This window comes from Schistocerca americana, chromosome 1, assembly GCF_021461395.2.
Source record: "Schistocerca americana isolate TAMUIC-IGC-003095 chromosome 1, iqSchAmer2.1, whole genome shotgun sequence".
In the NCBI taxonomy this organism is placed as follows: Eukaryota; Metazoa; Arthropoda; class Insecta; order Orthoptera; family Acrididae; genus Schistocerca; species Schistocerca americana.
In genome coordinates this window covers 133,151,640-133,166,783 of record NC_060119.1, presented here as the reverse complement: position 1 = coordinate 133,166,783, position 15,144 = coordinate 133,151,640, and the positions used below count along the sequence as shown (strand labels likewise).

General features: G+C 44.1%; 1 protein-coding gene across 1 annotated transcript in view; it reads left to right on the top strand.

Annotated features, from left to right (window-relative positions):
- The window catches only part of LOC124606846 (estradiol 17-beta-dehydrogenase 2-like), a 173,862-nt gene that overhangs the window by 15,865 nt on the left and 142,853 nt on the right, over nucleotides 1-15,144 (top strand). The gene's annotated exons all lie outside the window — the stretch shown is intronic.

The window sequence follows — 15,144 nt, the reverse complement described above, 5'->3', positions numbered from 1 at the left end:
AAACTATTTATCGTCCATGTTTCACTTCCATACATGGCTACACTCCATACAAATACTTTCAGAAACTACTTCCTGACACTATATACTCGATGTTAACAAATTTCTCTTCTTGAGAAACGTTTTCCTTGTCGTTGCCAGTCTACATTTTATATCCTCTCTACTTCGACCATCATCAGTTATTTTGCTCCCCAAATAGCAAAACTACTTTAAGCATCTGACTTCCTAATCTAATTCCCGCAGCATTACCCGATGTATTCTCGTTTTGCTTTTGTTGATGTTCATCTTATATCCTCCTTTCAAGACACGGTCCATTCCGTTCAGCTGCTCTCCCACGTCCTTTGCTGTCTCTGACACAATTACAATATCATCGGCGAACCTCAAAGTTTTTATTTATTCTCCATGGATTTTAAATCCAACTCCGAATTTTTCTTTTGTTTCCTTGACTGCTTGCTCAATATACAGACTGAATAATATCGGGGATAGGCTACAACCCTGTCTCGCTCCCTCCCCAGCCACTGCTTCCCTTTCATGTCCCTCGACTCTTATAACTGCCATCTGGTTTCTGTACAAATTGTAAATAGCCATTCGCTCCCTGTGTTTTACGCCTGTCACCTTCAGAATTTGAAAGAGAATATTCCAGTCAACGTTGTCAAAAGCTTTCTCTAAATCTAGAAATGCTAGAAACGTAGGTTTGCCTTTCCTTAATCTAGCTTCTAAGAAAAGTCGTAGGGTCAGTATTGCCTCACGTGTTACACCATTTGTACGGAATCCAAACTGATCTTCCCCGAGGTCGGCTTCTACCAGTTTTTCCATTCGTCTGTAAGGAATTCGTGTTAGTATTTTGCAGCCATGGCTTATTAAACTGATAGTTCGGTAATTTTCACATCTGTCAACACTTGCTTTCTTTGGGATTGGTATTATAATATTCTTCTTGAAGTCTGAGGGTATTTCGCCTGTCTCGTACATCTTGCTCACCAGACGGTAGAGTTTTGTCTGGACTGGCCCTCCCAAGGCTGTCAGTAGTTCTAATGGAATGTTGTCTACTTCTGGGGCTTTGTTTCGACCTAGGTCTTTCAGTGCTCTGTCAAACTCTTCACGCAGTATCATACACTCCTGGAAATGGAAAAAAGAACACATTGACACCGGTGTGTCAGACCCACCATACTTGCTCCGGACACTGCGAGAGGGCTGTACAAGCAATGATCACACGCACGGCACAGCGGACACACCAGGAACCGCGGTGTTGGCCGTCGAATGGCGCTAGCTGCGCAGCATTTGTGCACTGCTGCCGTCAGTGTCAGCCAGTTTGCCGTGGCATACGGAGCTCCATCGCAGTCTTTAACACTGGTAGCATGCCACGACAGCGTGGACGTGAACCGTATGTGCAGTTGACGGACTTTGAGCGAGGGCGTATATTGGGCATGCGGGAGGCCGGGTGGACGTACCGCCGAATTGCTCAACACGTGGGGCGTGAGGTCTCCACAGTACATCGATGTTGTCGCCAGTGGTCGGCGGAAGGTGCACGTGCCCGTCGACCTGGGACCAGACCGCAGCGACGCACGGATGCACGCCAAGACCGTGGGATCCTACGCAGTGCCGTAGGGGACCGCACCGCCACTTCCCAGCAAATTAGGGACACTATTGCTCCTGGGGTATCGGCGAGGACCATTCGCAACCGTCTCCATGAAGCTGGGCTACGGTCCCGCACACCGTTAGGCCGTCTTCCGCTCACGCCCCAACATCGTGCAGCCCGCCTCCAGTGATGTCGCGACAGGCGTGAATGGAGGGACGAATGGAGACGTGTCGTCTTCAGCGATGAGAGTCGCTTCTGCCTTGGTGCCAATGATGGTCGTATGCGTGTTTGGCGCCGTGCAGGTGAGCGCCACAATCAGGACTGCATACGACCGAGGCACACAGGGCCAACACCCGGCATCATGGTGTGGGGAGCGATCTCCTACACTGGCCGTACACCACTGGTGATCGTCGAGGCGACACTGAATAGTGCACGGTACATCCAAACCGTCATCGAACCCATCGTTCTACCATTCCTAGACCGGCAAGGGAACTTGCTGTTCCAACAGGACAATGCACGTCCGCATGTATCCCGTGCCACCCAACGTGCTCTAGAAGGTGTAAGTCAACTACCCTGGCCAGCAAGATCTCCGGATCTGTCCCCCATTGAGCATGTTTGGGACTGGATGAAGCGTCGTCTCACGCGGTCTGCACGTCCAGCACGAACGCTGGTCCAACTGAGGCGCCAGGTGGAAATGGCATGGCAAGCCGTTCCACAGGACTACATCCAGCATCTCTACGATCGTCTCCATGGGAGAATAGCAGCCTGCATTGCTGCGAAAGGTGGATATACACTGTACTAGTGCCGACATTGTGCATGCTCTGTTGCCTGTGTCTATGTGCCTGTGGTTCTGTCAGTGTGATCATGTGATGTATCTGACCCCAGGAATGTGTCAATAAAGTTTCCCCTTCCTGGGACAATGAATTCGCGGTGTTCTTATTTCAATTTCCAAGAGTGTATCTCCTATTTCATCTTCATCTACATCCTCTTCCATTTCTATAATATTGTCCACAAGAACATCGCCCTTGTATAGACCCTCTATATACTCCTCCCACCTTTCTGCTTTCACTTCTTTGCCGGCAAGTGTGGTCGAGCGGTTCTAGGCGCTTCAGTCTGGAACCGGGCGACCGCTACGGTTGCAGGTTCGAATCCTGCCTCGGGCATGGATGTGTGTGATGTCCTTAGGATAGTTAGGTTTAAGTAGTTCTAAGTTCTAGGGGATTGATGACCTCAGATAGTGCTTAGAGCCATTTGAACCATTTCACTTCTTTGCTTAGAACTGGGTTTCCATCTGAGCTCTTGATATTCATACAAGTGGATCTCTTTTCTCCAAAGGTCTCTTTAACTTTCCTGTAGGCAGTATCTATCTTACCCCTAGTGATATGTGCCTCTACATCCTTACATTTGTCCTCTAGCCATCCCTGCTTATCCATTTTGCACCTCCTGTCGATCTCATTTCTGAAAAGTTTGTATTGCTTTTTGCCTGCTTCATTCAGTGCATTTTTATATTTTCTCCTTTCATCAATTAAATTCAATATCCCTTCTGTTACCCAAGGATTTCTATTAGCTCTCGTCTTTTTACCTACTTGATCCTCTGCTGCCTTCACTACTTTCTTCTCTCAAAGCTACCCATTCTTCTTCTACTGTATTTCTTTCCCCCATTCTTATCAGTCGTTCCCTAATGCTCTCCCTGAAGCTCTCTACAACCCCTGGTTCTTTCAGTTTATCCAAGACCCATCTCCTCAAATTCCCACCTTTTTGCAGTTTCTTCAGTTTAATCTACCGTTCATAACCAATAGATTGTGGTCAGAGTCCACATCTGCCCCTGGAAATATCTTACAATTTAAAACCTGGTTCCTGAATCTCTGTCTTACCATTATATAATGTGATACCTTATAGTATCTCCTGGCTTCTTCCATGTATGCAACCTTCTTTCATGATTCTTGAACCAAGTGTTCGCAATGATTAAGTTATGCTCTGTGCAAAATTCTACCAGGTGGCTTCCTCTTTCATTTCTTCACCCCAATACATATTCACCTACTACGTTTACTTCTCTCCCTTTTCCTACTATCGAATTCCAGTCACCCATGGCTATTAAATTTTCGCCTCACTTCACTACCTGAATAATTTCTTTTATCTCATCATACATTTCATCAATCTCTTCGTCATCTGCGGAGCTAATTGGCATGTAAACTTGTACTACTGTGGTAGGCGTGGGCTTGGTTTCTATCTTGGTCACAATAATGCGTTCACTATGCTGTTTGTAGTAGCTTACCCGCATTCCTGTTTTCCTGTTTATTATTAAACCTACTCCTGCATTACCCCTATTTGATTTTGTATTTATAACCCTGTATTCACCTGACTAGAAGTCTTGTTCCTCCTGCCACCGAACTTCACTAATTCCCACTATATCTAACACTAATCTATCCATTTCCATTTTTAAATTTTCTAACGTACCTGCCCGATTAAGGGATCTGACATTCCACTCTCCGATCCGTAGAACGCCAGTTTTCTTTCTCCGGATAACGACGTCCTCCTGAGTAGTCTCCGCCCGGAGATCCGAATGGGGAACTATTTTACCTCCGGAATATTTTACCCAAGAGGACACTATCATCATTTAACCATACAGTAAAGCTGCATGCCCTCGGGACAAATTACGGTCGTAGTTTCCCTTTGCTTTCAGCCGTTCGCAGTACCATCACAGCAAGGCTGTTTTGGTTAGTGTTACAAGGGCAGATCAGTATTGACAGTTGCCCCTGCAACTACTGAAAAGTCTGCTGTTACTCATTATGCTGAGTTACTCATTATTTCAGTACTTATCGCTTCAGAGAACATGAAGCTTAGCTCTTTATTCCTCAGTATTTCTGTATCCCACATCCTTGCGCTTCGATTATTCGTGACTAGTCTCTTAAATTTCAGCTTCTCTTCATCACATCCAAATTGCCTGTATCTTCTCCTGGGTACGCCTTATAATCCAATGTCGGGTTTCAGAATGTCTCCCTGACCATGATGTAATATAACTCGCATCATCCCGTCTCTCTCGGCCTTTTTCACGTATACTACCTCCTCCTGAGATTCTCGAACAGAGTATTCGTTATCACATGCTGATCTGTACGGCAGAAGCCAGTTAGTCTGTCTCCTCTCTCATTCCAAGTGCCAAGCCCGTATTTTCCAGTAACTCCTTCTTATAGTTCTTGCCCTACAACCACGTTTCAATACCCAATGACTATTAGATTTTCATCTCCCGTTACATACAGAATTACCCGTTCAATATCTTCTCTATTTCTTCATCTTCTGCTTGTGATGTCAGCATGTATACTTGAAGTATCGTTATCGTTGTTGGTTTGCTGTCGATTCTGGTAATCTCTGAGATGTTCGCAGTAACCCTCTCTCTGCCCTATCTTCCTATTCGTAACGAAACCAGCTCTCGTTACATTAATTTCCACTAATGTTGATATTACACTGTAATCATCTGACAAAAAAACTTTGTCTTATTTCCATTTCACTTCATTGACCCCGCTATATCTAGATTGAGCCTTAGCATTTCCCTTTTCAGATTTTCTAGCTTCCCTACTACGTTCAAGCATGTGACATTGCGCGACCCGACTCGTGGAACGTTATTCTGTCATCTTTATCTCATGGTCATCTCCAGCTTGGCAGTCCACTTACGGAGAACCGAATGGGGAACTATACCGGAATCTTTTGCCAATAGTGAAATAACCATGACGCTTTCCAATCACAGGCCACATGTCCTGTGCATAAGCATTATGTGTTTGTAATGGAGTGGATGCCTTTTGCATCGTCATGCCACTGATCATTACTGTTTCTTCTCCCTTTCCTATCCCATGGGCAAGAAAGTGCCGTAAACGTCTCTCCGCTCCGGCGCCTTCTTCGACAAGGCCGTTGGCAGGATGAGGGTGACTTCTTATGCCAGAAGTCTTCGGCTGTCATAGCTGATTTTTATTCAAAATTTAAATGGTGAGGCCAAGAACGTCGTCAAATACGCTACCTCTAGACCATGTTGACACTGCACTTCTTTCATGCAGTAACATGAGTTAATTATTGCAGTTGTTACAGTTTCAGGGCAATTTGTTACAGATGATACTTGCATTGTGAGAAACAGGTAACTTTTAATGGCTAACAGGTTATGGGTAACAGGTAAAAGGCGATGGTAAACAGGTACTGGGTAATGCTAAACCTTGAATGGCAAGTGCTGAAGGGGAAATGGTGAATGGTAAACGTTGAAGGATGAATGGATAATCATAAGCAGCGAACAACTTACGTGAATGATATACAGCAAATGGCAAACAGAAAATAGTAAACGGTTGTCAGTAAAGGAGGAGCGGGAAATTAGTGTTTAATGTCCATCGACAAAGAGGTCATTAGAGACAGAGCACAAGCTCGGATTAGGGAAGGATGAGGAAGGAAACCGGCCGTGCCCTTTCAAAGGATCCATCCCGGCATTTTACTGAAGCGATTTAGGGAAATCACGGAAAACCTAAATCAGGATGGCCGGACGCGGGTTTGAACCACCGTCCTTCCAAATTCGAGTCCACTGTGCTAACCACTGTGCCACCTCGTTTAGTTGAGATCAGTAAACGGCAAATGGTGAAGAGTATGAAGTGCCGATTACTCTTTACCCAATGCCTGTCACCCAATACCTGGTACACAATACCCATTACCTGACACCCATTTACTGTTCCCAATAACTTATTTCTTGTATAAACTTTTTGTTCACTGTTTACCGTGTTTCTTTTACCATTTACCATTCACTGTTTACTTTCTGCTATTTGCCATTTACCATTTACATTATACTATTAACAGTTTAACATTGACTGTTCACCATTACTGGTTACCTATTTCACATCATCCTGTTACCTAAAAAGTGTAACAATTGTAACTATATCAAAAAATGGTATGTAATAAAGAGTGCATAATAGATGGCGAATGGGAAATAGTAAACAACAAAGGTACAGTGAACCTGCTACCCATACCCATTGCCCACTGCCAATACCTGATACCTTTTTACCATTACTTGTTACCTGTTACCTCTTACCCATTACCCTTTCCTGCTACATAGAGAAATATAACAACTTTAACACTGGGCTCATATTACAGCACAACTGTAACTGACAAACTGCCTATTGGCTTCTGTCTCGGGTTCTTCGGCCGACGTTCATCTAATGATTTTTCTGACGTTTCGCCAGCACGAGTGGCTGGCATTGTCAAAGCTTCACCCTCCATTGCCGGTGGTGAACTGGAGCCGAGCTCGCGGGCGAAGACTATATGTACCTGGCGCGACAACGTCCGAGGGCTTCTCCGCGGTCGTTTCCGGTGCGGTTCTCCTCTTGCTACCTGCGACGGTCTTTCGCTGCAGTACGGGAAGCCAGGATCCGTTGACCTTAAGGCTTTCCTCTTTCTTGTTCAAACCGCATGTTTTTGTATTTCTACAGCTTCTCTGAACAAGTGCGTGTGATAATGCTTCTCTACAGCCAGAACTTCCGTGTCGGCGAATTTTATTACGTGGTCGGTCTCATTCAGTGCGTGCTCTGCCACGGCCGATTTCTCCACCTGTCCCAACCTGCAATGTCGCTTATGCTCTTTGATCCTGGTGTTGATGGATCGTCCAGTCATTTCGACATAAACTTTTCCGCATGTGCATGGTATACGGTATATTCCCGACATTGCAAGTGGGTCTCTTTTCTCCTTCGCCGATCTAAGACACTCTTTGATCATCCTTGTCGGTTTGAAAATCGTCTTTACGCCATGTTTGCGCAATATACGGCCGATTCTGTCCGACACTCTGGGAATGTATGGCAGAAAAATCATTAGATGAACGTCGGCCGAAGAACCCGAGACAGAAGCCAATAGGCAGTTTGTCAACAAGTGGCCACGAAAGCCTTAACAATTTTGTACAACTGTATCTGTAACCAGGAGTGATGTACATACTTTAATATCTCAGAATTCCCTACAAATAACAGATACAATACTTCACTAATCAACAGAAATGGTGCTGGATTAAGGAAAGACGAATTGAGTGTCAGAGAAAAAGAGAGAGAGATAGAGGGAGGGGGGAAAGAGATGAAACAGAGAGAGAGAGAGGAGAGAGAAATAGAGAGAAAGGAGAAGAGAGAGCGAGAGAGAAAGACAGAGAGAGGAATAGGTTTACGATTCAATTTCTCATTCATTAATCTAATCTATTTTCTGTTCACCAGTGTAATAATGTATCCATCTGAAAGCAGTGATGCTAACTTTCGGCTAGAGAGGTACCCGATTTTGTTGTCTGTGTAAACACATAATGATGATTAAAACTTCCTCTCTCTCTGGACTCCTTATTTTAATGAGACAACAACTGTATATTATACATTATAGAAGGACTGAAAAGCTATAATATTTACCATACTGAGTAAACAACATTATGCAGTATTACACTGGGTATGAAAAGAATACAGTTTTCCACTGTGTCAGGACACAAGGAGAAAAACTTTAGATCTGTAAAATGAATTTAATCCCTACAATTGGTTTACTGTAATGTTTGACTGACTTTCAAATCTGTGGAGTTTTTTGGTGTGGGACAAACATTGTTCATTTTCCTAATTCTTGGTGCTGTACGTTAGATCTACAGTAGCGCGTATTTGTGTGTTTTGCTACCATTATCTACGTCTTTAGCTCACTTAAATGTATGGTAGAAAGATCGAAGTACAGTCGCCTACTAACCTTATAAATTAATTAAGTTGTGCCAGTAAGTGAGACATGTGTATGTTAATGAATTATACAGACTATTTAGAGGCATAAATATTTAATTTGAAGTGTCATAGTGCTTGCAAGTGTGGTTATGCTGTTGAACATTCATGGTTAATAAGGTCTGCTTGAAGAATACAAGTTATTGGACTTTAATAAGTAACACAGACAATTTAGATTTGGAAGTACTTAAACGGAAGGTCCACTGTGCTTGCAAAGTGTATGTAACCTAATTTCTTATGAGAAATAGTACAATTTAATTTTGGAAGCATTTTCATGGATATCTGTAATTATACTTGCGTATTATGATAAACAACCTACCAGTGTGTGTGTGTGCGTGCGTGCGCGCACGCGTGTGTGTGTGTGTGTGTGTGTGTGTGTGTGTGTGTGTGTGTGTGTGAGTGAGTGTGTGTGTGGTGTTTTAGTTGTACTTGCTAAATGAGAAATAATTTTCTCACGAAGTTATTTTCAAGATACTGACTCTGTCATTGCCTCTGGAGGTTTTACATCTGTGTCGCCATCCTTGGTCATATTGCATGTGTGTAAACAAAGCAGCCATTCTCCAACGTTACTGATCTATTGTCATAAAACACCTTCTTCCTTAAAACTGTGTCGGATAGACCGTCAGAGACAGAGCACCTGATGCTCCTGCTACTAATATAGCGAGTACACCGTTCGTTTGTTGTATATTTTTACGAGCTTCCAACAGTAGCGACTTATTTAGAGATACCTGAGTAATTTCTTGCTTCTCCTAGTGCTTACTAGGCAAAACCTTTTATCAAATGTTTTTTATTCTAGTCTTTGATCACAATATGAATTCTTTAGACGATGACCGGTTTCATTCCGTAATGACCATCCTCAGATCTTTTTTACACCATGTCCTAAAGTGATAAGGCCATGGTGTAAAAAAGATCTGAGGATGGTCATTACGGACTGAAATCGGTCATCGTCTAAAGAATTCAAATTGTGATCAAAGACTGGAATAAAAAACATTTGACAGTATTGGACTGTTTGTATATGCGACCATGTCGCAGTTGGTGAAACAACCTTTTATTTGTAGTTTAATAATAGCGTAGCATACACTATCGCCGTTGTTATCGACCCTCGTGTTGTATAGACTTTTCTTTGTTTTGGTTTGTGTAGCTCAGTGTCGGTTACACGGTCAAAGAGAGAGCACTTTGAACTCCTGCTTCTAATAACTCGAATACACTGTTCGTTTGTTACATACTTTTACAAGCTTCGAACAGGAGCGAATGCAGTAATAGGCAGGAACTGTGATTGCTGTGTACAGATGCAAGCTGAGTTGGCGACCCGTCGCTCACAGCTCCGGGCTACGTCGGCTTCCGTCAAACAGCTTGAGGCTGCTGCCAAGGGGCGTCACTGTGGCAGGTCAGACGCAGGGATGCGAGGGACGTGTGTGGCCGACGATGCCTCTAAGCCGGATGCAGTCGTCCACCCTGTGCCAGAGGAAGCTTCTCGGCTCGCAAGATTTGGGCATTCACAGACGATGGGTTTGCTGGTAGTTGGGAACTCCAATGTTAGGTGTGTAATGGGGCCCCGTAGGAACATGGCTGCCAAAGAGGGGAAGCCAGTGTGCACTCCGTGTGTATACCGGAGGGAGTCATTCGGATGTGAAAAGGGTGCTTGCGGATGCCATGAAGGGTACAGGGTGCAGCCAGCTGCAGGTGGTGACTCATTTGGTACCAATGACGTGTGTCGCTATGGATCAGAGGATATTCTCTCTGGTTTCGGACGGCTAGAGGAAATGGTAAAGACTGCCAGTCGTCGGCCGCAGTGGCCGAGCGGTTCTAGGCACTACAGTCTCGAACCGCGCGACCGCTACGGTCGCAGGTTCGAATCCTGCCTCGGGCATGAATGTATGTGATGTCCTTAGGTTAAGTTAGGTTTAAGTAGTTCTAAGTTCTAGGGGACTGATGACCTCAGAAGTTAAGTCCCATAGTACTCAGAGCCATTTGAACCATTTGAACTGCCAGTCTTGCTTCCGAGATTAAAGTGGAGCTCGCCATATAGTTCTTATGTTCCTCCCAATCGTCTTCCAACCAAACTGTGTGCATATGGAATAACGCCTCAATTCTGCCGCTGGATTTGCGATTTCCTGTCACAAAGGTCACAGTTCATAGTAATAGACGGCATGCCATCGAGTAAAACAGAACTGACTCGGTGTATCGAAGAAAATGAAATTCTTAGAGAAAAATTTTGCCAGAACGCTACACTACTAAGGGCCAGTTACACATCGGTTCGCAGCTCGTGGTCGTGCGGTAGCGTTCTCGCTTCCCACGCCCGGGTTCCCGGGTTCGATTCCCGGCGGGGCCAGGGATTTTCTCTGCCTCGTGATGACTGGGTGTTGTGTGCTGTCCTTAGGTTAGTTACGTTTAAGTAGTTCTAAGTTCTAGGGGACTGATGACCATAGATGTTAAGTCCCATAGTGCTCAGAGCCAGAGCCAGTTACACAGTCCCCAGTTAGCAGCCTGTTAAGTTCTATTCTCGGAGTACTGCGGAACTGCGTTGTAGGAACACGTAATAATGCCTAACCGGAGAATAAACGCAGGTTAACTAAACTGCTGATTCTGGCAGGGTTAGTGATGTTAACTGGAGAATAAGTTTTGACTACGACAGGATTCATTACAGAATTAGTGATGACAAGATTGTTTGTTAGAACGAGAAAGGAGAAGAAACGGGGACATCACACAAATTATAAAGAATAATATGACGATTCCAAATTTATATATGAAAATTTCCTATTACTACTACTTTTCGATCTCATGGTTGAGAAACTGGAGCATATCAATGAAATGTAAAACTATTTCTTAACATAAAATTTTTTGCTTGCAGTAGGACTAATAGGCATTTGATATTGGTACTTCTAGATTTATATTTTGTCGTGTTATTTACGTCAATGAGGAAGATGAGAATGACCATTTGTGCCAAAACTGTCTCGCTTATTGGCGTGTGCTACAACTGCTGCAATATTTGAAAAGTCTGTTTCGTTTCTCTGACAGACAGTGACAAAACAGACGTAATCAGACCGAAAAATCACACCAGTCTTGGTTACTATTCGTATTAACAGCTTCCTCAGTATTAGATAACGCAGTATTACGTTTTTGCCCCAGTTGATGCGAAAAACTTTCCGACGTGATTACCGCCGCACGACGGGAATTAACAGACTTCGAACGAGGAATGGTAGTTATCGATAGGGAATTCAATACTCCGAGATCCACAGTGGCAAGCGTGCGCCTAGAATACCAATTTCAGGCATTACGTCCCAACGCAGACAATGCAGTGGCCGATGGCCTTTGCTTTACGAGCAGAGCCGTTTGCGTAGAGTTGTCAGTGCTAACAGACAAGCAACAATGCGCGAAACAACCGAAGAAATCAACATCAGGTTTACGACAAACATATCCGCCGATAGTCGGCGTTAATGGCCTATGGCGGCAGACGATGCACGCTAGTCCCTTGCTAACAGCACGACATCGTCTGCAGTGCCTTTCCTGGGCTTTTGACCATATCAATTGGACCCTAGACGACTGGAAAACCTTAGCCTGGTCAGATGAGTCCCGATTTCAGTTAGTAAGAACTGATGCTAGGGCTAGAGTGTGGCGCAGACTCCACGAAGAGATGGAGCCAAATTGTCAACAACGCATTGTGTAAGCTTGTGGTGGCTCCATAGTGGTCTGGGCTGTCTTTACGTGGAATGGATTGGGTCATCTGGCCCAAATGAATCGATTAATGACAGTAAATGGCTATGTTCGGCTATTTGGAGACATTTACAGCCATTCGTTGTCACCGAGCCACAATTGTTCGCGCCTGGTTTAAACAACATTCTGGACAAATCGAGTGAATGATTTGGCCACCCAGATCGTTTGACATGAATCACATCGAACATCTGTGGGACGGAAGTAAGTTCGTGCCAATATCCTGCACCGGGAACACTTTCGTAATTGTTGTTGTTGTTGTGGTCTTCAGTCCTGAGACTGGTTTGATGCAGCTCTCCATGCTACTCTATGCTGTGCAAGCTTCTTCATCTCCCAGTACCTACTGCAACCTACATCCTTCTGAATCTGCTTAGAGTATTCATCTCTTGGTCTCCCTCTACGATTTTTACCCTCCACGCTGCCCTCCAATACTAAATTGGTCATCCCTTGATGCCTCAGAATATGTCCTACCAACCGACCCCTTCTTCTGGTCAACTTGTGCCACAAACTTCTCTTCTCCCCAATCCTATTCAATACTTCCTCATTAGTTATGTGATCTACCCATCTAATCTTCAGCATTCTTCTGTAGCACCACATTTCGAAAGCTTCTATTCTCTTCTTGTCCAAACTATTTACCGTCCATGTTTCACTTCCATACATGGCTACACTCCATACAAAAACTTTCAGAAAAGACTTCCTGACACTTCAAACTATACTCGATGTTAACAAATTTCTCTTCTTCATAAACGCTTTCCTTGCCATTGCCAATCTACATTTTATATCCTCTCTACTTCGACCATCATCAGTTATTTTGCTCCCCAAATAGCAAAACTCCTTTACTACTTTAAGTCTCATTTCCTAATCTAATTCTCTCAGCATCACACGACTTAATTCGACTACATTTCATTATCATCGTTTTGGTTTTGTTGATGTTCATCTTATATCCTCCTTTCAAGACACTGTCCATTCCGTTCAACTGCTCTTCGGAGTCCTTTGTTGTCCGGCAGAATTACAATGTCTTCGGCGAACCTCAAGGTTCTTATTTCTTCTCCATGGATTTTAATACCTACACCGAATTTTTCTTTTGTTTCCTTCACTGCTTGCTCAATGTAACAGATTTAATAACATCGGGGATAGGCTGCAACCCTGTCTCACTCCTTTCCCAACCGCTGCTTCCCTTTTGATGTCCCTCGACTCTTATAACTGCCATCTGGTTTCTGTACAAATTGTAAATAGCCTTTCGCTCCCTGTATTTTACCCCTGACACCTTCAGAATTTGAAAGAGAATATTCCAGTTAACGTTGTCAAAAGCTTTCTCTAAGTCTAGAAATGCTAGAAACGTAGGTTTGCCTTTCCTTAATCTATTTTCTAACATAAGTCGTAGGGTCAGTTTTGCCTCAAGTGTTCCAACATTTCTACGGAACCCAAACTGATCTTCTCCGAGGTCGGCTTCTACCAGTTTTTCCATTCATCTGTAAAGAATTCGCGTTAGTAATTACAGACGGCTATAGGCAAAATGGATCAATATTTCTGCATGGGACTTCCAACGACTTGGTGAGGGTATGCCACATCGAGTTGCTGCACTACTCCAGGCTAAAGGATATTAAGAGGTATCCCGTGACTTTTGTCATCCGTGTGCATTAATTCAAGTCGTGTGGTAGGGACACTGGAGTTCACAAAAACCTCTGAAGTATGTTAAGGAAGACAGCTGTAGAATGGAGGCTTCTAAGTACTAGGGTTTCTCAGTTGAGGAAGGAACATATTTTTAACGAGACTAGAAAGTTTATTGTAAGAAACGCGACGACAAGGTAGTTTGTGACATATCTCTTACTATAAATGTTGGCTCTGACAAGGGAAACTCCCCATCGCACTCCCCTCAGATTTAGTGGTGAAATTACCCAATGTATAGCCCGTCAAAAACAGAGCATAGATCAACCCTGAAAACAGGAAGAATGTAAACTGAACAGTGAAAAAGAAAAGTTTACCCTCCAAGTTCAGCACATGTATCATCGAATAGAGTGCAACAGCCGCCCTGTCGTGGTCGGTGGTCACGGCGTTGGGCTGCAATGCGGGAGAACCATGTTCAAATCTTCTTTGTGCTTTTTTTTATTACAAAATTGTGAACTTCTGCGAATAACTTCAATGGTACTGGATGGAACTATGCACAGGTTGGGGTTGGGTTGTTTTGGGGGAGACCAGACAGCGAGGTCATCGGTCTCATCGGATTAGGGAAGGACGGGGAAGGAAGTCGGCCGTGCCCTTTCAAAGGAACCATCCCGGCATTTGCCTGGAGCGATTTAGGGAAATCACGGAAAACCTAAATCAGGATGGCCGGACGCGGGATTGAACCGTCGTCCTCCCGAATGCGAGTCCAGTGTCTAACCACTGCGCCACCTCGCTCGGTAATTGTGAACTGTCCGTCCGGTTATTGACGTGTCTGTTCTCCTTCTTTAGTCTTGAAAATTGTCGTATTGTACACTAGTTACAGAATATGAGTCACGTGGTAGAATACAGGGTGATTCAAAAAGAATACCACAACTTTAAAAATGTGTATTTAATGAAAGAAACATAATATAACCTTCTGTTATACATCATTACAAAGAGTATTTAAAAAGGTTTTTTTTTCACTCAAAAACAAGTTCAGAGATGTTCAATATGGCCCCCTCCAGACACACGAGCAATATCAACCCGATACTCCAACTCGTTCCACACTCTCTGTAGCATATCAGGCGTAACAGTTTGGATAGCTGCTGTTATTTCTCGTTTCAAATCATCAATGGTGGCTGGGAGAGGTGGCCGAAACACCATATCCTTAACATACCCCCATAAGAAAAAATCGCAGGGGGTAAGATCAGGACTTCTTGGAGGCCAGTGATGAAGTGCTCTGTCACGGGCTGCCTGGCGGCCGATCCATCGCCTCGGGTAGTTGACGTTCAGGTAGTTACAGACAGATAAGTGCCAATAAATAATTGATTGTGGAATTTGCAGCTCTCTGCTAGCTCTGCGAGTCGATTTTCCTGGGCTGCGAACAAATGCTTACTGGATGCGTGCTACATTTTCATCACTCGTTCTCGGCCGTCCAGAACTTTTTCCTTTGCACAAACACCCATTCTCTGT